The sequence below is a fragment of the Lipophrys pholis genome (assembly GCF_963383615.2).
Source record: "Lipophrys pholis genome assembly, chromosome: 4".
In the NCBI taxonomy this organism is placed as follows: Eukaryota; Metazoa; Chordata; class Actinopteri; order Blenniiformes; family Blenniidae; genus Lipophrys; species Lipophrys pholis.
This window is the reverse complement of record NC_137637.1, coordinates 8583135-8608523: the sequence shown is the minus strand read 5'-3', so window position 1 is coordinate 8608523 and position 25389 is coordinate 8583135. Positions and strand designations below refer to the sequence as shown.

The 25389-nt window shown below is 43.3% G+C and overlaps 1 protein-coding gene across 1 annotated transcript in view; it reads left to right on the top strand.

Moving 5' to 3' along the window:
- The window catches only part of plekha6 (pleckstrin homology domain containing, family A member 6), a 177984-nt gene that overhangs the window by 18372 nt on the left and 134223 nt on the right, over positions 1–25389 (top strand). Inside the window, exon 2 of the mRNA XM_080462391.1 lies at positions 10573–10653. The gene's annotated coding sequence lies outside the window, so the exon portion shown is untranslated. The remainder of the gene's footprint in view (positions 1–10572; positions 10654–25389) is intronic.

The following is a 25389-nucleotide window of genomic DNA, read 5'->3' as shown; positions in this document are numbered from 1 at the left end:
CCAGTTTTTGATGCCTTTCGTCTGAATAAGGTCATCAGACGAGGAAGATGCCGGTCAAGCTCAGCATAGAATGTGTTTAGCAGTATAACGAACAGGCAGTTCGTTCCTCATTCAAGCACTTGCAGCACTTTATTCCAGCACTTTAAATGTTCACCAGCACTTTCAATCTTGTAAAACCAGACACAAGTAACTGTCAATCCTCAATATTGTAACATTCAATTAAACCTTAATATTAAAGAAATAAACAGAGTAAATAAATGCAACAACTGTATTTTCAATTGAGACAACGCAACCCGCTTCACCTGCAGAAAGAGGTCAAATAAAACACTGCATAACGTACAACATTTGTACCATAACGTACCAAGGGCGTTAGAAAAAAGAAATCTTCCATAGTGTAGAGGACTTGTAGATGCACCGCTTTCACAGATCACGCCACCTCTGAGCGCACTGCTCGCGTTTGACAGCTCGATCTGACAGCGTGATCTGACAGCGCAATCTGACGGCTCGCGCTGACAGCTCGATCTCCAAACGCACCGCTCTCTGGGAATGATCACACTCTCTGAATGCACTGCTAATGCTAACCGATTAGTGTCTCAAAAAACAACACTGTGGCTGATAGATTGCGCTCTCCTGTGGCAGCTGATTCTCCCACTACTATCCATACACAGAAAAACGCAGTTCAAGCGGGTCGACACCCCTTTTATCCCCCCTGCAGAGGTAAGCGTGCAGCTGGGTCCTAAAACCCATGCTGTTTAGGCCGACAACAAGTAATCCTGTTGCCCAGTTGAAACTACAGGGGACTGCAGGGATAGTTGTCTTAAACACATAAAATTGATAGTCTGAACATAGGAGAAACAAGTCCGAACAACATCCAAAAAGAAACCAGTGTTTAAGATTCTTAATAAGTGAGCCGAGGGTCAGTTACAATCAGTGTGTTGATATGGGAATAAAGTAATTTTGTTATTCAAATACTTCAAAAAGAGCAATTTCCATGGGAATAATACCTTCCAGAAGGTCATGGAGTATCTCAGGAGGAAACCCTGTGATAGTTTTGAAGTAATTCAGTGACTCACGCAAGACACAGCCACCTTTCACACCAAAACGGCTGCTCAAAGTGTCACTTTCTTGAACAGTTTGCACATATAGGTCATGGCCAGCTTCGGTTCTCTGAGGAAACTTTCTCTCTCTGACTTAAGTCACTTGAACTGTTCAACTGAGCCCATACAAAACCTGTAAACATAGCCTGCTCTAAATGACTGTACAAAGCCACCAAATCCATGAGCAACCAAATTGTTAGCAGGAACACAAAAGACAGTGCCTCTGACATTCTGACCAACTCTTTCGATGAACTGCTTATAATTAGTACTTAATATAACAAGTTACTTACTATTAGCTTAACAAAACATGATGATGGACAACAGCTAACAATGCTTTAAATGTTTTCATAAACAATATTTCTATAACATCTACGGATGGAAAATAGCAAAGTAAACATTAGTACGTAAGGCAAATCTTAATGAAATTTTGGACCCATTTCAAGAGGAAATGCAAAGTTAACTAAAATATGATCTGTGCAGTGCCAAAGGTTAAATATCAATTAGGAACATGGTATTTATAAACAAAACACATTCATAAATTATCAATCAGAGAGAGAGAGAGAGAGAGAGAGAAGAGAGAGAGAGAGAGAGAGAGAGAGAGAGAGAGAGAGAGAGAGAGAGAGAGAGAGAGAGAGAGAGAGAGAGAGAGAGTGGAGGGAGTTCATTGGATTACCTGGTATCTTTATTGCATCTCCAGTTATCTTTCTTCACTCTGTTTTAACTTTTTGAAACTGGAACAGAGAGAGGCAAAGACACTCCAACATGTGCACAATACAAGGTGTCTAACGACTGAAAGCTATGGCAAAGCCATGCCGTACCTTTGACGCAGAAGCACAATTTAGCCTTAACTTTCAAAAACAACTACAAATGTATAAAAGAAGTGAAAGGGAAAAAATATTAACATTCAAAACTTACAGTAAGTTTAGTGATGTTGACTGCTGCCAGGTAACTTTCAGCAAGGCTTCTGTTGCTTCCCGCCCAGAACTGCATATAAACTTTTCTCCTTCTGTTTTTTTTTTAATCCTGTATGCATTAGCGCCACCTTCTGCTATGGAGGGTGAATCCGAGATTAACTCAGAATAAAAAATTATCCTTGCAGCTGTTGGGGTTTATGGTTGGTTATTAGCATATAATTACTGTAAGTAATAGATTACTAAAAGTAATAAATCACTGGAAGTAATTTATGAAAAATTTAAATTATTAATGGAAGTAAACGGTCATTTACTCATAAACAACTCCTAAAGTAATTGAATAATTACTTTAAAAATGAAAAAATGAAAAATTATCAAAAATAATTTTTAATAAAAAAATTATTAATTTGCATAAATTTCTTATTTATGTATTAATAATAAATCGGGGCACCACCAGATAAACTGGAAATAGCTAATACCAAAATATCAGTCTCGTTTGTAAAAAGTTTATTTAAGTTAGTTAATATTTCTGCATAAAATATAACAATCTTAAATAGAATGGAAGGTGTGAGATCCGAGCACAGACTGTTACAAATCAGTGAATTGTCAACGATAAATACACAATAATCACCAAGAAGCGTACAATTCAGCTAACAGGCGTTTATTAATAAAAATGTACTAATTCATAAATAATTCGGAAATCATCTCATAAATCAACACATTCAAATAGCAAACGACATCTAACACGGAGATCTAATCTATTAAACAGCAAACACTATGTACAAAGTGTGTGTGTGTGTGTGTGTGTGTGTGTGTGTGTGTGTGTGTGTGTGTGTGTGTGTGTGTGTGTGTGTGGTCTGGAGAGATGAGGGTGGCGGTGTAATGACCTCGAACGTCCACCAGGTGGAGGCAGACGTCCTCGGGTCAATGTGAGGGGGTGTAATGACCTCGAACGTCCACCAGGTGGAGGCAGACGTTGGCGGGTCAATGCGGTGACTGTGACGACCACTAGGGGCGTGCGGCGGCGCGCAGAGGGAGAGCGCAATAACCTGATGTGTCCACCAGGTGGATGTCAAGAGGGATTGCGATCACCCACGTGACCACTAGAGGCGTTTGACTCGCTCTTTCTGGGGACGCGGCGGTTGCTTAGCGGCCAGATAAACAAGACGCCCGTCGAGCGCGCATGCCCGAGGGCGGTCTCGGAGCGAGTTAGTCTACCGAGGGCGTAACGAACGGGCGGTTCCGTTGGCCCGGTTCTGAGCACCTGAGTCCTAAGTGGAGGTCGGGTCCTGCAGTTAGAACTCTTGTGATCAAAACAGATCTGCTCTTGCAGCAGCTATCATGTAGGTGCCACATGCAGTAAGGGGAGAAAGGGGGGTCGTAGCTGCGGGTTAGTGAAAGAGGGGGAGAGATGAGAGAGGATGAAGACAAGAGAAAGACAGAGAATTCTGCGCGGCTCGGTTCTGAACCCTGGTTCCTCCACACAGAGCTCCCAGTGGGCCTGGAGCTCACTCGGACCTCTGGTTCTGAGGTGGAAAACCAGAGTCCTAGACTTGGTTCCATGTGCCTTCTGAGCGGCACATGGAAACACATTGCATTTTCAACAGAACATCATTCTAACTATTCTCTGCCCAGACAAAAGCTCTCACCCTTCTTGGTTTGGTTCTGGACAGCACCGTCCGGGGTGCTGTTGGTTCTGGGAGGTTCTGGTAACTGGTTGTTACCGGGTCTGAATTCAGCGTCCTGAATTCAGAGGCCTGGTTTCAGCTGCAGGAGTGGACAGCTGAGAGGATGATTTTGGAAAAGAGGAGACGATGGCTCTGGTCTCCAGAATCCCCCAAAAAGGCAAAAATAGAGGAAACAGAAGATGTAGTCCGAACTGGGTCCTGCTCGTCCAGCGGGCTGGTGTTTGTTCTGTCTCTTTGTTTCTGCTTGGTGCTCTCTAATACCATCCTGATGAGGGAAAGAGATGTCTCTCCCTCAATGGTCAGATTGAAAAGCCGAGAGATTTGGTAGAAAGTTGGTCTCACCAACTTCAGTTTTGGACCCCTGTGGTGTTCGGGTCGGATTCAAGCCTCCTCATTGGCCACTTCCGGGGTCTGGCTCGCTCCCCTGCTGTTGTATGGCCTGTTTATTGTTGCTGGTGTTTTCACAAATGTATTGTATTACTTCTGTTATGTTTTGGTTTTTCAGTTTTTTTCTCTTGTGTCACTGGTGTCATGGGTAACTTTATGGATTTATAAGGGATAGGCAAAAATAAGCCTTGGCTTCAGCCTATACCAATTTCGGCTACAGAAATTGTTTAAAAAAAAAAGTGTGTGCATGAACTTTTAAGCACTATAAACTGAATGCACAAAATAAAATGTTTGCACTGTAACGGCAACTGAAATAAACCATTCATTCATTCATTCCTATTGTCTAGTGCATTTCAGACCATTTCACCCAATCAAATTGTAATTGTTTTCATTGGCTATGATTGTGAATTATCTGTTATGATAGATTACTTATTTGGTGAAGCGCTTTGAGATTTGATGGCATTTTAGCATGTGCTAGATTAAGTTTATTTTTTAATAATCCCGATTTGAAACAATAGAAATAAAAGGAGTTTATCATTATTAGTATGTAATTACTTAATTCTAGTCAAGTTATGTTTTTAAGTTATGCTTACTTATTCACAAATATAGTTCCATTTAAGCAAAGATTGTTAGCTAAGGTTGCTCAAAAAGTAAGAACATGTTACACCAACTTGACAAAATACGGTTAGTAAAACTTTATCTAAAACTTTGAGTATAAACTACTTAATCTTTTTAATTACTTTGAACATTCGGGTTTACAGTGCTGTTGTGAGTGTAGTACATTCATGAGCCCTTAATGGATTTGGCTGATTGTAAGGCCCCCTGTTGTGTCAATGTAAAATCCTCATCTCTTTGTTTTATTTTGATACTCACCTGTCTTGTCCATGTTGCTGCAAACTTGTCCTTCCTGTCAGCTTTCTCTCTGTGTGTCCAATTGTATCAATGTGTTTCACCTGTGTCTTCCCCTCCCCTGTGTATAAAAACCTCTCTCATCATGTATCTGTTGCCAGATTGTCGTTGTTCTCTGCCTGAATAAATCCTGCATTCTTCTCATGTTTCCAGTGTTTTTTCATGTTTTGGAATCCTGTGGTTTTAGTTCATATCTTATGTGTTTGGACTTCTCTTTGTATTGAATACCTCTGCCTCTCGTTTTCTAATAACCTCTCTTAAACAGAACTGTACTAGCGTCTGTTTTTGAGTTCAATCAGATTTGTGATAATGATCATTAAGTGTGTCAGTCCTGTTACACTGGTTTGATGGAGGAGTTATAATTTAGAAATACCGAACATAAAGTTCCCTTATAATAAAGGGATACTTAATAGTGGTGTTGTAGATCCCTACAACAGAAACTGGCTTTTGGAATGTGTCACCTCACTATGGGGGAAGGAGCTGGAGCTGGTGCGGGAGGTTGAGAGGTACCGACGAGATATCGTCAGACTCACCTGCATTGGCTCTGGAACCATACTCCTCGATAAGGGATGGTCTCTTTCCTACTCAGGTGCTGCACAGGGTGAGAGGCACTGAGCAGGCGTGGGGATATTCACAAACCCCTGGCTGGCAGCCACACAGTTCAAGTTTATCTCGCTGGATGAGAGGGTCGCCTCCCTGTGGCTTAAGTTTGCGGGGAGGAAAACTGACTGTTGTCTGTGCTTCTGTACCAAACAAGTTCAGATTATTTGGCCTTCTTGGAGCGAGTGGGTGAGGTCCTGGAAATTACACTACCAAAGGACTCCATAGTCTTACTGGGCGAATTCACCTTGGCAACGACTAGGTATCCTGTAGAGGGGTGATTGGAAGGAACGGCTTGCCCTATCTGAACCTGAACGGTGAGTTGTTGTTGGACTTCTCCTTAACAAACACCATGTTTGAACACAAGGCTGCTCAGGAGTGTACTTGGTACCAGAGCTCCTTGTTGTTGATGTTCTGGACACTTGGTTGACGAGAGGTGCAGAGCTGTCAACTGATCACCTTTTGGTGGTGAGTTGGATCAGGTGGTGGTGGAAGACTGCGGGCCAGACCCGACAGGCCCAAACGCATAGTGAGGGTATGTTGGGAAAGGCTAGCAGAGGACTCCGCCTGAAATGATTTTAATTCCTACCTCCATGAGAATTTCTCTCATGTTCCAGAAGAGGATGGGGACATTGATTCCGAGTGTACCTTGTTCAAGACCTCCATTGTGGAAGTGGCTATGCACAGCTGTTGCAAGAAGCTCATCTGTGCCTGTCATGGTGGCAACCCAATGGACACCAGCAGTCCAGGAAGCTGTCAAGCTGAAGAAGAAGGCCTTTTGAGCCTGGTTGGCTCAAAGGACTCCGTACTCAGCTGACAGGTATCAGCGTGCGAAGAGGGCTGCAGCTGTAGCGGTTGCAGAAGCAAAATCTGCAGCATGGAAGGAGTTTCCTGAGGCCATGGAGAGGGACTTTCAGTTGGACTCAAAGAGGTTCTGGGGCACCATCCGGAGGCATTGCAGAGGTCTATCTCAATTTGTGCTTAACAAGAGTGGACATCCTCTGACATTAAATGAGGAAATCCTCCAGAGGTGGAAGGAGCACTTCGGGGATCTGTGTGATGTCTCTGTTCTTTTCAGATGATGTTGTCTATCTGACAGTGTCACAGTGTTCACTGGAACGGTTCGCGGCTGAGTGTGAAGAGCTTATTCATGGACTGTGAGATTAGCCAAAGGTTTGGAGAGGCGGCTGCAGTAATGCAATCACTGTATCAGACCGTTGTGGAGAAGAGGGTGCTGAGTAATAATGCAAAGGTCTCTGTTTCCTAGTCGGTATACATTCCCACCCTCACCTATGAGATCTAAGGTACAAGTGGCCAAAATGAGTTTTCTCCATAGGGTGGCGGGCATCACACTTCGTGATAGAGTGAGGAGCTCAGCCATTTGGGAGAGACCTAAAGTCGAGTCGGTACTCCTCCACATTGAGAGGAGCCATTAGAGGTGGTTCGGGCATCTGATTAGGATGCCCCGTGGTTGCCTCCCATTAAATGTCGACCAGGCATGTCCAACTGTGAGGAGGCTCCGAGTTCGGCCCGGGACTCTGGCTCGACCTAGGAATGGCTCCAGGTCCCCTCAGAAGAGCTGGAGGAAGTTGTGGGAGACTGGGATGCCTTGGCTTCTCTGCTCTCTATACTTCCACCGCAACCCCAAATGGACTGAGGGGTAAAGAAGATGGATGGATGGATGGATTGATGAATGGACATTTCCATGCTACTCCACAGTGCTGCAAATTTCCCCCAAATTTGTTGGACATAGATGAAACGTGTTAAAAGTGTTGCATGTTATAAATGTTACAAATGTGAAAACAATGAAGGGGGCGCTATGGAGCCATTTTGTCAGACATTGACCTTAAAATCCAAAATAGTTAGCCACTTCTGATGGGTGTTTAAATGTTCACAAAAGTTTGAGCTGTTAGGCTGTCAAAAATGCAGCAGTTTGCACAGTAGTACTATGTAAAATACTACTACTACTAATAATAATAATAATAATAATAATTTCTTGTTGCAATAGGGTCTCGTCCATCTCTGCCTCTGGCCTGCCAAAAAAATCCTGCTGAGAAAAACATCCCTCTGAACCTCAGATGTGTCCCACATGTTGTGCTCCCCTGAAGCTCTCCGGTGTTCCCCAGGAAGGCTTCCCCAACAGTGAGAAGCACAGAGTTAGAGTTTACTTGATTCGTATTTATTATTTTCTGAAGTAAAGTATATTATTGTGAAATTCTGGATTGTAAATCTGCATTTGAGTAAACATGAACAAGTACATGCACACTGACAGACTGGCACTGGATTGTCGTCACTGTCAATAAATCCTGAGCAAAATAAATCCTGTGGCTTGGCTGCAGTCTGCATGTGCTGGGATTGAAATTTAGATGATCTGTGACCTTGCCACAGTTGATAGAAGTGTGATGATTTAAAGGTCAGATCTGCAGGTCTGCAGCTTTTTACACTGCACAAGATATCAGTCTGTTGGATGATTTGAAACAAACTCATTTAATAAACAAAATGACCTGGTGCACATGTTTGTATTTCACATTTGACTGCATGTGAAGCGTATAGTCCGGGGACCTGAACTAGGCCGCAAGAGGGTCAAATGTAGCCTGCAAAATTATATTGACAAATCTAAAAACCACGGAAGGAGATAATAACTCCATGTTATTAATGGAAGTAATTTCTCCACTGTACTTCAGAGGGTGAGGTCTGGACCACTGACTACAGCAGGATACTGTAGTGCTAAAGTAGATCATATCCTCACTGGCAGGGTGAAGGGGTGAAAACATGCATCAGGAATAGGATCACTGTAGCGAACTGGTTGTTCAGCACTGATGTTGTAAAAACTACATTTCAATGCTTGGTATTTGTTGATCTAAAACTAAAGGAACTTGGGAGTTTACAGTACATCATAATTTTACAGGTCTGTTACTTCTTAACGAAAGCCAAACTTACAGGTATGTTATAATATCTCATTAATTAGTGTTTATCTTAAAAAACATTTGAAAGAGCATTGTAATTGTGATTGGTAGTACAATGTGATCTGTCTTTCATTCAGCTGCAATAATTTTTGCAAGTATTAAAGTATTTCTGTTTTATTCTATTCTATTCTACAGGTGAATGGCCAAAGATGGAAATAAATATTCTTGCTGAAAATTCCTACATTTACTACCCGTGACACATTTTTCACAAAGTCACCATGGTAAATCTCCATCACACTTTTCTGCCGATTTTGAGCTTCATTAAACAAATGACCTTGGCTAACCCCTTTGGTCACTGTTGCATGTTTACTGTGGCAACTGTGTAGACCCATGACCCAAAGTTAAATCATAACAAATAAAAACAACCTCATCTGTCAATCCCAACATCCTTAAGAATGAAGACTAAAATTTAAACCGGTCCCATGGGGTGACTTGTCTCGTGTTGGACTTGGGGGTGCTGGGGTGTGCAGGCGATGGGTCTGTTGTGTCCTCTGCAGCCCTGATGTGCTGAGTACGCATCCTAAGCTGACATTGGCTTGGGCTCCAGCCCGGGTCTGTGGGGGCTTTTCCACCGGAAATAACCAGGGGCTAGTTCAGAGCCAGGGCCAGCCTTAGCACCAGTTCTTTGTCTTTCCACTGCTAAAGCCCCGGCCTAACAGGGACTAAACTGGTGCTACGCTGGCCCCACTTCATTGCTGGGCCAAAGAGGAGCTAGACTGGGACCGACATGTCATCAGCTGGGGGCGGAGCTATTGCTGGACTCATCGCCACCTAAAAGGTAGAAGCGAGACCGTACCGGCTTTCTGAAAACTACAGCGAACACGGAACCTCAGAGTGGTTATAGAGAAAAGAATAAAAATAACGTGTGGGAACGATATAATAAGTCGCTCCCTGAAGTTAATAATACGAGGGAACGGGATTATTTAATTCACGTTCGCAGAGCCGCGGCTCTCGAGAGCGCTGCTGTGCTCCTCCGCTGTCAGTCAGCTATGTCGGCAATAATTTAGAAGCAGTTTTCCATTGTCGTTTATTTTTCACGCTTTTCATGGTAACATTATTATAACTAACGTCACGTCCAGGTCTTGTTTCGCGTTAAGACTGCAGAATGAGGCGACGCAGACGCTGCGCAATGCAGTGTGCGGCTGCACCTAAAAAAACAAACTACATACTACTGTAAATGAAAGCTTAGATTGTATAGGCATAAAATGAGCCTTTTAATGGCGCTTCATGTGAAAGAGAATTTTAATCAGTGTGTTTACATAGGTTGCCATTGGAAACAGCTTTTAGAGCTGCGTTCTATCATTGTACACCTCCATTCCTCTCCAATGTTGAAGCATTTGATGCAGACATAACCAGAAATAAAGTGAAAGGAGCAGAAATTCACAATGTAATGCCCAAATGTTGAAAAATAAGCCCCAAACTCATACACACATTTCTTTTCATTCTATGTCCACTCCGGGGCTCTGGACTAAAGCAAGACGGACGTGAAAAAACACCAATAGAGACAAGAAGAGACGGAATGTTTTCTCGCTCTTTGGTCTGCATCTGAGGTTCAGGCCAAACTAGATGGAGTGATCCGGACTAAACCGATGAATACAGTCCGTCTCCTTGTACCTGGATAAGCGCTGTCAGCGCGGAATTGTTGAAATCAGTGACGTTTCATGTTTTGGAGTGATGCAATGACGTGGCTCTCACTTGGCTCCGTTAACGGTGGAAAAAGAACCGGTTCTTTGGTGGTGCTCATTTAAGAACTGGCTCTGGCACCAGCCCTGAACTAGCTCCTGGTTCTTTTTGGTGGAAAAGCCCTATGTGCGGGACTGGAGTGGGTAATCTGGGCACTCTGGCTCCGGCTGGGAGAAGCTGTGAGAGGGACGGAGGCAGACAAAAGCAAGAGGGAGGGGTGATTGTTTCTCAGCTTCTTGTGGTTTCAAGTTTCTCTTTTGTTCATTTTCCTGTTCACATGATTCAGTATGTTCGATTTTTTCTCTTCCCCTTCATATTTTCTCTGGAACAGAGGGACGTTCTGCACACAACACTCTTCTAGCAAAGTCCCAGCATGTTGCAGAGGACGTTTCTTCTAACAGGAAGAGATAAGGTAAGCACCACTTCTTCATTTAAAACATTATGTGTGTGTTTGTGTTCAGCAGTATCCATGTATTTGTTTCCTTTCATAATGCTGTGAAGGAGGAGAATGCATTTGAAACCGTCGGTGAACGTCAGAGCAGTTTTTAAAACTTTTGTCTGACTTTAGTTTTTCTATCCTGTCTGAATGATCTAAAATGCTAGTGATTGAGTTAAATAATATGAATCTCATGAAACTGAAAGATGGGTTTCTCTAAGATTGTCATTAGTCCAAAGGTCTGCAGCCTTGATTAAAATAAAGTTTCACGACTTTAAACCAAATAAACTTCATCTGGAGCCACAAAATATGTTCAACATTCAAACTGAAGATTGGACAGCTCATAAACTTTGCAAAGTTTTGATTTTGTTTATATATACCAAAACTCTCATTTTGTTGATTTCAAGACATTTGATCACTGCCATTTAGAACTGTAAGAAACCTTTTTACAGTATTAGTTTTTCACAAAAGAAGGAATGTAATTTGAGATGTTTTAGCGATTTTATTTGTTTATTTATGGAATTTATTTATTTGTTTATTTTCATGGACCATGCAAAAAACAATTCATCTTAAAGAACACATCCTTTGCACCAGACTTAGCCATGGCTAACTTCCATCTGCAGTCCCTGGATCTGCAGTGAGCTGGCTTTCAAATTAAAAGCCCCCAATGTTTTTCAAAATAAAAGTTCTTGTTTATTTTATGGGGCGGCATAGTTTGGTTGGTAGAGCGGTCGTCTCCCATCTCTGCCATCTCTACATGCCGAAGTGTCCTTGGGCAAGACATTGAACCCCAAACTGCCCCCATTGGAGTGACAGCGCCTTGCACAGCTGCAGCTTCCAGTTGTGTGTGAGTATGTGTGTGAATGGGTGAATGTGATGAGCTATGTAAAGCGCTTTGGGGCTGTTGTCAGCGAAAAGAAGCTATATAAGTAAGTCCATTTACCATTTATATTAATGTTGGGCCGAGACCACCATGCCCACCCCTCACCAGACAAAGATGGGGGGGGGGGGTGACCACATTTCTTTGAGAACAAAGAAACATGTGGTCACCACTGGAAAAATTCACCATTGGTCAAGTGACCCCCACCAGGGGGCCCCACCTCGGAAGCTGCATCCACCAACTCTGCCACACCCATGGTCTGGAAACCTGAGACCAGCCCAAAGAGATTGGCTGAGAGGCATCCTGAGCGCAGCACGAGTCGGACTATGACTATACAAGTGTAAAAAGTCCAACTTGCGAAAATACAACCATCTCCAAGACGGATTTGCATCAATCCAGACGAAGAACTACGAATGGGGATACAAACGGCCACGTGTTAACTCATGCGGACTGGCCCGGAACACTTTCAGCTCGCTGGACGAGCTGGAAAAGCCGTGGAATATTTTTCCTTTTTTTTGGTTTCTCTTTCGTTTTTCTACAACAGGACCCACACAGCTGCAAGCCAACTTCGTTCCCCTCCAGTCGTGCAGCGCTCCCAGTGCATGCCAACCTGAAGCTTGCATCTGCATCCACGCAGGAAGTGCCACATTACTCACAGTGACACACTGCAAAATGCAACTGAGGTCTTCCTTTCCCTGGGACATGAAAGACCTGCCCACGGCCGCAAATCAAAGGATTTTCCCCAGCTACGGAGGCACGTTCCACCCACCTTCTGACCAAGTAAGCGGCTGTATCTGGGCAGAATAGGTAGAATAACGTGTTATTGATATTGCTGTGTGTTTTATTTTGTGCTTGCTGAGATGCTGATCCCCTCCTCCGTTTCCAAGCAGTTTGTGCCCGCGCGTAGATAGCCATCTATGCAAATCACTGTACGTGCGCACGAGTATCCAGGAGTTATCCCGTAGCTATCAGAAGCTGGGAAGGCTTTAACAGCTGACCCGGCTTCTGTGGATAACTACCGGGCTCTCGTGTCAGCAGAACCTCGCCAGAACTCTTCTCTCCCCGACGACCTCAACACCTTCTACACCAGGTTTGAGTCGGATAACACCACCCAGCTTGAGGAAACCAGATCCTCACTCAAACATGGCAGCTCTGCACTCACATTCAGGACTGAGGACGTGGTGAGAGCCCTTAGGCGGACCAGGGAGACGAGCTCACCCGGCCCTGACAACATCAGCAGTCGAGATCTGAGGCACTGTGCAGAGCAATTAGGAAGTGTGTTCCGGAGCTTATTCCAACACTCCATGGACAGTCACACCGTCCCCCAGTTGTGGAAACACTCCACAGTCATCCCTATCCCCAAAAACAAAAACCCTAAGACTCTGAATGATCTTCGTCCTGTGGCCCTCACGTCTCTGGTGATGAAGGCTATGGAGAGGATCATAAAACAGCACATCATCAGAGCAACCGACCCCCTGATGGACCCACTCCAGTTTGCTTATCGCGCACGCAAAGGTGTCGATGATGCAAAGATTTTCATCACGGACTACTTTCATAAGCACCTGGAGCTCCCTAACTCTTCCGCCAGAATACTGTTTGCTGATTTCTCCTCTGCATTCAACACCCTGCAGCCCCACATCCTAGCCACCAAAGCTTCCTCCCACTTCCACCTGGATGACCAGCTGATCCTGTGGATACTGGACTTTCTGACCAACAGGACACAGAAAGTTCGGGTCAACAACTCCCTCTCTGACCTCCGTTCCACCTCCACTGGCTCCCCCCAGGGCTGTGTGCTCTCCCCCCTGCTCTTCATCCTCTACACCGATGACTGCAGATCCACACAGCCCAACTGCCACCTGGTGAAATACGCTGACGATACAGTTCTCCTGTCACTGCTGTCAGGCCCCTCACAACACCACGGACCCGTTCTTCAGGAGTTTGTAGAGTGGTGTGACAGCTCCAGACTTGAACTGAACGTGAGCAAAACCAAAGAGATGGTGGTGACCTTCTCCAGGAGGCAGAGGGATCTGGCTGCTGCAGTCACCACCATCATCCATGGGAAGCCAGTGGAGGTGGTGGAGGAGTACAAATATCTGGGCACCATCATGGACAACCTCCTGAGATTCTCTGCCAACACAGAAGAGATTCTCAGGAGGTGTCATCAACGAATGTACCTCCTCAGGAAACTCAATTCCTTTGGAGTCAGCACAGCCATCATGATGACATTTTACTATGCCTTCATTGAAAGCATCATGACCTTCTCCATGACCTGCTGGTTCCACTACCTCAGCCTTCAAAACAGGAACAGACTGCAGCGCACTGCATCCGTTTGCTCAAAAATCATTGGTTTGCCTGTCAGAACTCTTGCACACATCTTCAGCCAACAGGCCCTGAGACAGGCAACCAAAATCATTTAGGATCCCTCCCACATTCTCCACCCCGCATTTCAATGGCTTCCCTCCGGGCGGCGCCTCCGCTGCATTGCCTGCAGGACTGAGAGGAGGAGAGCTACCTTTGTCCCCAAAGCCATTCTGCTCTTCAACTCCAGCTGCTAACATAACATCACATTCCCTTTTCCTCGACTATTTATACTATTTATACTCATTTATACTCATCTTACACTGTCCACACCCCATTTCACCCACTTCAGTCACTTTACTTGATATTATGTATATACCATATAGTCTATAATTATTACTCTTTTTTACTATATTTATTGTTTCATTTATTTTTATTCGATTTTATTCTATTGTCATTGTCCTGCTCAGTTGTAGTTGCCCAATTGCCCCTTGGGGATAAATAAAGTATTTGATTGATTGATTGATTGATTTCTCGCTCGGAGTGCACGCGCTTCTGCACCACAGTGAATGGGGGTGGCACTGTGGGAGTGGTGTTTCATTTTTAGTGCGCACGTTCACCTGTGCCGGTGTGTTGTCAGATCTGCATCATGACTGTGTGGGGTGAGCTTGCGGGAGAAACTTTATGTTGACCGCTGTCGCTAAAGAAATATCTGCACTGTCTTGAGATGTATCTGCTGGCAAATCATGGAACGGCAACAAGTAAGTGCCAACTACATCTGCAATAAGAGCAATAAATCCCGGATTACTGTGCAATTGTTCTGTGTGTGCATCATCAGTGTTACACCCTCCTTGTCTTAGTCCACCGTGGCATTTGTATTGATATTTAGTTTTTTACGCCACAATATGCGTGCATGTTCCTGGTTTTGCTTGCGCGGCGTCCTGTGAAAGTCTAGTTTTTAAAGTGTGCTCTCAACTGTGGCTCTTCACATTAGCAGATTTGAGGATCAGCTGATCTTTCCGGTGTCCTCGGTGGGTCCCAAAGAGTATTCCAAAGAAAGCTCAAAAGCCAAAATTCCACTGCATAAAATGTGCCGGGACGCAACAGAGCGGTACGGACTGGTACAGACTGGTACGGCAAAGCATACCCAGACCCAAATCTGTTATTCTTTTCCACTGCAATGGAGGAGGAATTGTGAGTTCTGCAGATATGTGACGTTGCAACAGTAGTCTCAGCCAGGGGTGGCTGACCTGGACCTTATGATTCCTCTGTTGTTGTTATATACATTTTCCGCTTTGCACTAAATGTAATTTTTTATTTTTTTGCAGCCACAGAGCTGCAGTCGCAACTTCCGTGTTGGTTCCGAGAGAGCGAACCTCAGCCAGCCCCAGTCGCGTCCACGCTCTCTGCCCCAATGCGGAAGTTGCGACTATCACATCGCCGGTGACGTAAGCCTGGTGACACCGGAGCGTGCTCCAGCAGCACAAAGCTGGTCATCCTGGTCCCGCAGCGCGAGACGTGAAGCCAGTGTCACAGCAATGTCACGGCAGTGTCATGCTGTTGTCACTAGTGTGGATGCGGTGCAAGGACGGACACCGGGGCTCAGGACTCGGAGCCGCTGTGTTTCCCCGTTGCACCGTGTGCTGACGCGGTCCAAGTCCGATCATCGCATTGCAACACATCGCGTCTCGAGCCGCTGGCCGGTGCACCCGAGCTCCTTGTACGTACACACGAGCAGGTTCCAGAACTCCGGCATCAGAGCACCGGAGTTCTGGAGGCAGCCAGTATGTGTGGACACGAGCCAGCCCGCGCAATGGAGCACTGACCAGCAATGTGACGTGATGCGACTGGCGGACTCGGTAGTACACCGGAGCTGCTCCGAGCTGGCTGACTGGTGTCCGCGGCTGCCTCCGAGTTCTGATCCTGGTTTGGTTATGGCCATAGCGCCTGTGCCCGAGTCACGGTCTCCGTCCCTGCGTTGCATTCACTCTTTCGAGACCAACGTGAAAGCTGCTGTGATTAAAAATAAATAAATGACCAGTGCAAAGCTGAATAGAGGATTCATACAGCCGACCTATTAAAATATTGTGGCCATGTCGTTAATCACCGACCAATCAGGAGATAGCTTCTCAAAATCAAACCGTTCAATTTGCCTGAGTGCCCAAACGGAATGACAACGGAAAAGCGCCAACCTTTGGTGCGGTTATTTCAGTACCATCCACAATTCTTGCAGTGGAAGTGCAGGAAAACCCGAACTATACTAGACCATCCACTTTCGTCCCGGCACTTTTGGTGCAGTGGAAACGGGACTAAAAACACATTCCTTAGGACCTTTGTGGTACAGGTTCTGAAAAGAGGACACAGACAGTTCCTTTGTTCTCAGAGAAACGCGTGCTCTGTACTTCTTTGTCTGAAGCCATGACCTTAGGTTCCAACACGGTCTAAAAGATATTGTTTGATTGCAACAGTTTAACCATCATGGTCACAATGGTTCCATTCTAAAAAATAACAACAATTCCTTCGTCAGCTCATAAGCACATGTATTTACCAAAAGGCTATGTTGGATTTTTGGACTAGGACAACTATATGCATGTCATCCTTCTCAATATCCTCCGAAATTTCCCTCCTCTCCTTGGTCTTATTTTGCCGTTTCTGCAAATGGTCCATAGGCTTGTTGTGTATCGACCGACTCCTGCATTTGCACCTAAAATCCTGTCAATGTTTTCCACCGCAGCCTCCATTATTCAATCAGGAAAAACAAAGAAAAGGTTACACGATAAAAAGAATAAAACAACTAAAATACTTACTTAAATCCAATACTAAAATTGAGATACCGATTTGCATGGGAGTACTATTATCACAAGACGTCAGTTCGGCGAAATATGGTAGGTAATTTGCGTTGGAATTTTTACTTTACAAATTATGGACATGGCAAATTTCACATCGTCTGCAATTGCTGCAAATCACCATTAGACTCTAGGGAAAACTAATCTCCAATGAATAGGGCTAAAAAAGTAGTCTCTCAAAGTAAAAATTTCACTGCAAAGTACCTACCATATTTTACCAAACACAGTTGTCCTGTGATAATTCTAGTCCCGTGAGAATCTGGATCTCAGCTATTGTAGGGTAATAGTTGTTTTGTCTTCGAGACACGCACGCACGCACGCACGCACACACACGCACGCAAGCACGCACGCACACCTCCCTTTGCTGTCTCTTTCAGCATTATTTGGTTTCAAACACATTTGATGAGTCCACTTTATTTAGATCCTTTTCATGTTTTAACAATCTATCCATCGATCCATCCATCCATCCATCCATCCATCCATACATACATACATATTTCTGTTCAGTGTACATACATACATTGTTGTAACTCATGTGGGTGATGTTTGAAATTTATTAAATGTAAATTTCAGAGAATGTTAGCCATATACACTGAATCTATTCTGAATGTGTGTAACTAATGAACTTTAATTTATCTGGTCAAAAGTAGAATTCTTCTATGTAGTCTGCCATTTTAAGTTCACTGTGACAAAAGCTTTGCATTCGACCATGTGTTTCCCTCCATGTTGGTTTCACTGATCCTCAAGAACAATAGCTGTTGTCATGTAAACAAGTACCCACTGCAGCCTGGCAAACAGAAGCCCGCCTCAAGGACAGAAGTCCATTATGATTGGCCGGAGTGGTCGAGGGTCATAGGGAGGGCTCTGATTCAATAGTCTGTTTGTGTAGAATCTCTCTCTTTTCCTTCACCTTAAGTGTTTGGGAGAGCACGGCCATCCTGCACAGCTGACCACGTGGTGAGAATGTCTTTGTTTAATAAATTCTTTCTTTTGTTTTAAAGCTTGGACTTGCTCTTGCGGTCCCCAACTCTTGTGCAGAGTTTTGACGCCGTCATAAGATTTCCCAAAGTCCAGAAAAATGCAAACAATATAGCGATTTTGTTTCCTTTATTCATTTCAAATATTTTCCAACTCAAATCAAGTTTCTTACCACCGTGGAGATGCATTGGCAAACAGATGGAATGACCAGATGACTCTTTCAATACAGATTCAGAGCAGTCTAAAACTGTATGGCTGGATACCTGACTGGAGAGACGCACACTAAACTCCATCACCACTTTAAATAGCACAGGTGCTGCAGTCACCTGCATACGAAAATGGAGGCGGAGTGGATAAATGAACTGCCAATGTCCTACCAGCGTCCACAGATCAATAAATCAAAACAACAAATAAATCGTGATCCATCAAATTAAATATTGGAATTAATGATACCAAAAGAAAATTTAATATTTAAGTATTTGGCTCCAACATTCTGGCCCCTAGTTATCCAGTGAGAAAACCAGATGGCACCTGCCTTACAAGCCCACGGGAATCCAGTAAAGGCTGCAAGACTTGGCCCATGACCCAAGAGTTCCCAGGGAGCCGTATCATTAATAATTAGCACAAGGTCTGCTTTAATGAAGTTTTTGTTTTTCTTGTCCATTCCAGACAAGGAATGATGCGACTGTTGAACTCTCTTGTGTCAATGCCGACACGTCGTAGACACAGCGTGCTTGTATGTCATAATGTTTTCAATTTCTGTTTTGCGGCTGTTGGATTTTATGTTGATGTTCAGCTAATGGGCCGATGCGGGCCAGGCAGTTGGCTTCCTATTGAGGACTCCTGATTTATGATGTTACAAGGTTCCAAAGTCTTCAGTACATTGCTTCTAATCAACAGGTCAACATTAGGCTCAATCCGAAAATTCTTTTCAGTAGGAATGCTCTCCCTTTTCGCCGGTATTTCTTTCTGAGTATAGGTTTCTGGGAGTTCAATGTACTCGTTACCATTCAAGCCCCTTATTTTGAAAAAAGCTGCAATGGCTGTCTTGACAACTTGTCTGTTCATCTTCCAAAGAACTGTATCCATTGTCCTTCCACAGTCTTCTGCACCAAAAGGAAAAATTTTATTTTTTTCAAACACGAAACTTGAATTATAATTTTTCCCTTAAAAAAGAACAGTCAAATGTGTATTTGCCTTTATTAGATGCCCCCTGGAATTTACACTTTTTCAAATTTTACGCTGTTGACAAGTTAACCCTCTCTGGGAGGTTGGAGACTGGAGAGGAATGAGGAAGTGACATATGAGGAGGAACGCGTTCTCTCGGTCTGCAGGGAATGCTGAGTTTTCATATTCTGTTGGTGCTTTTTTTGAGGGGATTTTCAACACAGAATGATCAAATACATAGACATACAGTAGTTATCTTGTCCTATATTGTGTATGTCTACACAGTAGACATACTCTAGTAGATCGTTTACTACTGTATATGGCAGGGGACCTCAATTATTCCCCCCCCGAGGGTCAAAATCAGACCAGCATGCCAAACCAAAGGCCGGATTCGTCGCAGGTTTTTTGCACGATGTCAGTAAAAGTTGTTTTAATTGCAAATGTTAGCTGAGGTTACCATTTTTACGATTATTATTGTTGTTATCATCATTAATATTATGAGTAATAGTAGTCAAGGTGGTTGTAGTAATAGTTTAAGCCTGTGATTTTCAAAGTTTGTGTTGAGAGTCACATACACTCTTGAAAAACTCTAATTATTTACACACAGAGGACAGAGACAAAAATACAGGGAGAGATTTTCAGTTTGTTACTGTTTAAATTCCATAATTGTTGTTTCAGTGCTGCATTTTTTTCTGTTCTCTCAATTCATCCATTTATTGTTTTTAATTGTGCTCTGTTGCATATGAAGTATAAAAACTGCTATATAAACAAACTTTTTATTACTATTGTTGTCATTTCTGTTATATTAGATTTCTGTTAGGTTAGATTGCCAAATAAACAAAAACAAATGAATTCACTCACCAATCAGTGAGAAAAGTGATGGGATGAGGAAATCCCTCTGATGAATGTTGCATCAGGAAGTCTGTTTTTGGATTTTGTTTCTTTAAGTCAGTGATCAGAGGTGAAGAACACTCCTCCACCAAATCCTCCACTCTTCTTGTCGCAGTATTATCCGACAGTTACCAATATAATTTTCCCGTCATTCCAGCCGCATTCCTGACATTCTTAATGTGACCTAATCCATCTGAAGATAGTTCTTAAATGGGCCATTAAATGACATTCCTGGAACATCTTTTTGGCTGCCAATAAATAAAGAATATCAAGAATCACCTGTATGGTGAAGTTTGCAACTGAGCGTGTGGATTAGTTGTGATGTGTGTTGATGTGTTATACAGCGTGACAGCATTCGCTCCCTGTAGCATCCTCCTCTCTGATCAACTCCATGGAATTTCTCTGAATGCTGAGCGATCTGGAGTGTGTGAACTGTTCAGTAGCTGTTGGTAGAATAACTAGGGGGTGTTGAGTCATATATATTGTTAAACTCAATAGTGGACCTGGCTTGTTTTACGCCCTGGGTGAACACCCGCCTCCACCTGAGAAGGTGATTCTCATTTCCTCTGATGCGCGGTGCACCCTGGCAGCTGGACATGTCTCTCATTGGAAAATCCACAACTAAATATAACAAATTCTCCCGATTCACCACATTCCTGACAGATTAATGATAGAAAAATACGATACGCAACGAGCCTGCCTCAGCACACAGCTCCGGCGTGCTGCAGATCAAGCATGGGCCGGTAATATAAAACTAACCTATTCAGTCCAGTCAGAGTTCAACTGAAGCTTTTCCTGATCCACTTTGCGCTTTTTCACACTGCAGCTTGTGTTGTTTCTTTGTTTAATTTTGACTTACTTCACGGGTCATGAAATTGAAATCCGTGGACGTCCGAGGAGAGCGTGCTTCGACGTAATTACGTCGGAGCACGCACAGACTCCGGCTCCGACTATGGTGTGGGATGAGGTCCAAACAAGTTAGAGCAGCGCATTTTCAGCGCATGGGCAGATCATGGGCCAGCGCAGGCCAGACAGTTGGCTCCCGTGGGCCGCCTATTGAGGACCCCTTGTATATGGTGTGAAAACTAGAGGCTCACACATATAGTGAAGATCTACTAGCATGTGTCTACGCTGTCAGCTCGTTGGAGCAGACATTCACTATAAGGGAAAGATTGACGGCAGAGTTAATTTACTAAAAGTCCCTCACTCAACTGGGACCTTGTGGCTGTGAGGCGAGAGGCTGTGGACTCTGTGGATTCAGGACGTGGTTAGTGGAACATGTATTACACTATCGTATTATTTTGTCGTTTATCGTCTCCCACTTTAGACCTCTTCTTCCTCTCCATGTTTTCTCCTGGTTGAAGAAGGTCTGCATCGCAGTGTGTGACGTAATGCAACGTTCCGCAACACGACTTGACGGCGTGCTGGAAAATGAATCGTTAAGAAGAATCTAACACATTTAAGGTGTACAATTCCGATGGAATTGATCAATTGAAACCGGTTCTAAGTCAGAACCGGTTTTTGATTCCCATCCCTAGCCATAATGGTTTCTTGAGCAGAGCATTGTTGCATCTCAAAGCTCAAGACTTGTTTTTGCACATCCATATTCGAAGGAAGGGCGTCCATTTTGGTTGACGTTAGGATGGCCTGAGCTTGTGTGTAAACATTTCTCACATCCTCATCAAAAGGATCCCGCAACTTCTCAATGTATTCATTCATCGAATCCCCTTGCAGAAAAACACCGGTGTGTGATGACTCATAATCCTACGTTCAATTTTCCAACTCCAGTTGTTCCTTCCTGGCTCTAAGAGCTTCCACCTTTTGCCGTTCTTGTTTTCTTTTGAGTCTGGTAGCTTGTGCATGAACTCAGCCTTTTGGGTTTCCAGACTCAACTTTGCTGAAGTGATAGAAGATCTAGATGAGCGAGATGTCCTGGAAGAATTTCCTGATGACCGTCTTGAAGGACCACTTGTATACAGAAAATTGGAAACACATATTCGTAATTCAATTTATCAGCTACATTGCCTTCTACCTCCTCCTCTTCCTCAGTTTCAACTCTTTTGATGCATTGTTTCACCATATTTGCAAATCCATATTGTTGAGCCACTTTAGGATTATACCATTAATTTTTCTCCATTTGTTGGTCCTCAAGAGTGAATAAAGCCATTTGGATCAATTTATTTCTTCTATTTCCTTACAGAATTTCAAAAACTCAATTTCAATTTGACAATTTCAATATTGCAAACCTCTTCATTAACTTCGTCATTACATTCTTCTTTCTGGTCAACAAATCCAACTTTGTTTTATGTGCATTTTTCAGATCTTTGAGTGTTTCAACCACAGTATTTATATTACTTTCCAATCCTTGTGAAACATCAGACCTTTTGTTTCCAGACATTTTCCTTTTATTTAAACAGATACCACAAGACAATGAATGTCCAGTCTTTGTTTTATTTTACTGGCCTGTTCCTTGGGTTGTTTTAATTTCCAGGTCTAATTGTTTTGTGGTACCTGTTTAAATAAAAGGAAAATAATTGGAAACAAAGGGTATGATGTTTCGAAAAGATAGGAAAGTAATGTAAAATATGAATAGAATGACAATGAAAACTTATTTTTAAAGGCTGTTTGTCCATGTGATAGCTGAATGATGTTATGGTCTGCAGTATGTCGCCACACAAAGAGTCTGGTCTGGTGCAGAAGTCGTGATCAGGCCGGGAGAAGGATGGGACAGACAGATCGAGAAAATGGTATCCAGAGGGAGCCTCTATCAGTCAGGGAAAGGGGGCCGAAAACGCTGAGGGTTGCATTTCTCAGCGGGGAAGGGGGGGGGGGGGGGGGGGGGGGGGGGGGGGGGGGGGGGGGGTCGAAGGAGAAAAAAAGAAAGAGGACAGAGAGCATAAACCAGGTTAGGAAACAGGCAGAGAGAAAGGCATGTCAGTATTGTGCCTATTCTCCTCACCTCTGTCCCAGCAGCTCGAGTGACCTTCAGTTCTTTTATCATTTTTCCTTTAATTGTCCGTCTGTTCGTCCACCTGCTGCCTGTACATGAGCGATCCAGTGGAGGATGCTGAAGTTCCGGGTGGACAAGAGAGTCAGGTAGGTGGAGAGAGGAGGAGGAAGAGGAAGTGACATGAGGGTAGTATGAGAGATGAAGAGAGGAGGAAGAAGAGAGGAGGAGATGCTTATGGTGGTGTTGACTGCAGAAGCTTGGAGGTCAGAGATGACTGCAATGCAGTGCCAGCAGGAAAGCTCAAGTCCTGCTGATCACTGTAGGTTAGTGTATGCGGGTGTGTCCGTGCGTAAGGATTTGCATCTGTTTATATTGTGCCAGTGTGTGTGTGTGTGTGTGTGTGTGTGTGTGTGTGTGTGTGTGTGTGTGTGTGTGTGTGTGTGTGTGTGTGTTGACACAGTGAGGCGGTATCTATCTGGGCTGCTAATGTTTACTGAATTTGAAATTATGCTGAGTTGATGACGTTTTCTTTTCTTTTTTGTCACGCAGTTTGATGAATACTGTAGCATAGCGTTCCTTCAGATATCCTGCAGTATGTACGTATGTATGTATGTTTTGTTATGATTGCATCTTCATCTTCAGATCTACATTGCTATAGCAAATATACTCAATTGTCTATTTTTGGAGCAACTAAGATGTCTGAAGCTAAAAGCACTATTGGCAGAAGCTTTATTTAGCTAGAAATTATTGTAAAACTTACTTATTGAATCAAAATTCTTCTCTTTCTCTTTAGTTGTTGTTGTAAACTGAGCGTACATCCACACAACGATAAAACGATCTTTGTTCTTTGTTACTGGCCAAAAAATCTTCTGTCCACACCTCACTATGAACACGGCTCAACACGAGGCTTCAGGGCATGTAGTACACATGCCAGGCCTTTAGGGGCGCTGTGACTCACCAAACACAATAAAAAAGCAGAAGAAGACAGACCACATAGAAATTTAGAAGTACGAGGCAATGTGGGTAAAGTGCCTTGCCCGAGGACACAACGACAATGACTGTTTGATAGAATGGGATTCAAACCACCAGCCCTCCGGTTATTAGACGACCGACTCTACCGCCGAGCCACTATCGCCCCAAATGTCCCTGATAATGTTTTTTGTCAACGATTTCTTAACAAAATGTCCACGTCTCCAATATTATAGAAAACAAATTTAAATGGCTCAAAAAGTGGTTAGTATTCCGACTCGTCCAGGATTACTTCTTTACACTTTGTACTGCAGAGCAGCCTCGGCCTGGTCCTGCTCCCTCATGTCCAGTACTGAAGGGCCTGCTCCTGCTCCCCCATGTCCAGTACGGATGGCCTGTTCCTGCACTGTAAAAAATAACATGTTGACTTTAATTAAAAAAAAAATGCAAACTTATTGCCTTACAAAAACTAATTAATGTTAACTTAAATGACTTCTTGTGAGTTTGCAGTACCCAAAGTAAATTGAAGAATTTAGATTATGGTAACTTATTTATTTTGAGTTTGCAGTACTCAAAGTAACTGAAAGCTTAAGTTTTAGTCATTCATCATATTAAAGTCAACATAATTATGCATTGGTTTTATATAGCGCTTTTCTTGACATTCAAAGATGCTTTACATTGCATTATTCATTCACTCCAATGTCAAGGACACTTCAGCTTGTAGGCAGGCAGAGATGGAAGATTGAACCTGCAACCTTCCGGGAGGGAGACGACTGCTCTACCAGGCGAGCCATGTATGTGCACAGTGTGGGATAAAAGTATCTACGCATGACTGAAAGAATGCGCAAAGGACACTGGGAAAATAAATAATTTTTCCTAAGTTATTGTAACTGGGACACATCAAGTTAAGCATGTTTCCCAACCCCAAATTACTACTTAATTATCTAAAAGCAGTGTTCTCAATAGGTTGGTAAAATCTGAGTTTGGTTATATAATCTTTTTCATTAATTTGTATGCTAGGATTTACAGTGTGCGCCCCTATGTCCAGTACAGAAGGGCCTGTTCCTCCTTCCCCATGTCCATTACAGAAGGCAGGTCAACTCGGCCAGTAAATAGGTGCATTTTTGCCTGAACCCACTTTGCTGCACCTCTGCAGGCACCAATAATCCTTGATTCACACGTGTCCTATGGAAAAGACACAGAAAAATTGTCTTTCCATTGCTGCATTATTAGTATTTGACAGACAGAGACTGTGAAACTAGACTCCTCTTCCACGGTTATCTCACCACCTGGTGGAGTGACGTCCAATCTGAAAAAAACATTAGTGCACTGCTCTTCATAAAACATACATACACACATAAACATGTGAAATGATCAGTTTCAGTATTCAAACACAAGCAAGACACTATTTTTGTATAGTTTTTAAGTAATCCACACTGACATAGTAGTCATTTCAAGAATGATTCATTGTTGGCTTCAAAACCTTACAGACATTTGAACTCAACATCGTGTGAAAGAACAAGACAACAAAACAAAACAACACAACTTATATAAAACAAATATTTTTTATGAACATTTGATAATGTTTACCAATCAAAGTTACATGTCACAGTGAGCATCATTACTTACAGAGAGCAGGGAATGAGCAGGTTTCCACACAGGAACCACAATGGCATCTTTAACTGTAGCATCGTTCTAATATAAAGGAATATTTTGATTGAAAACAGTCAAAA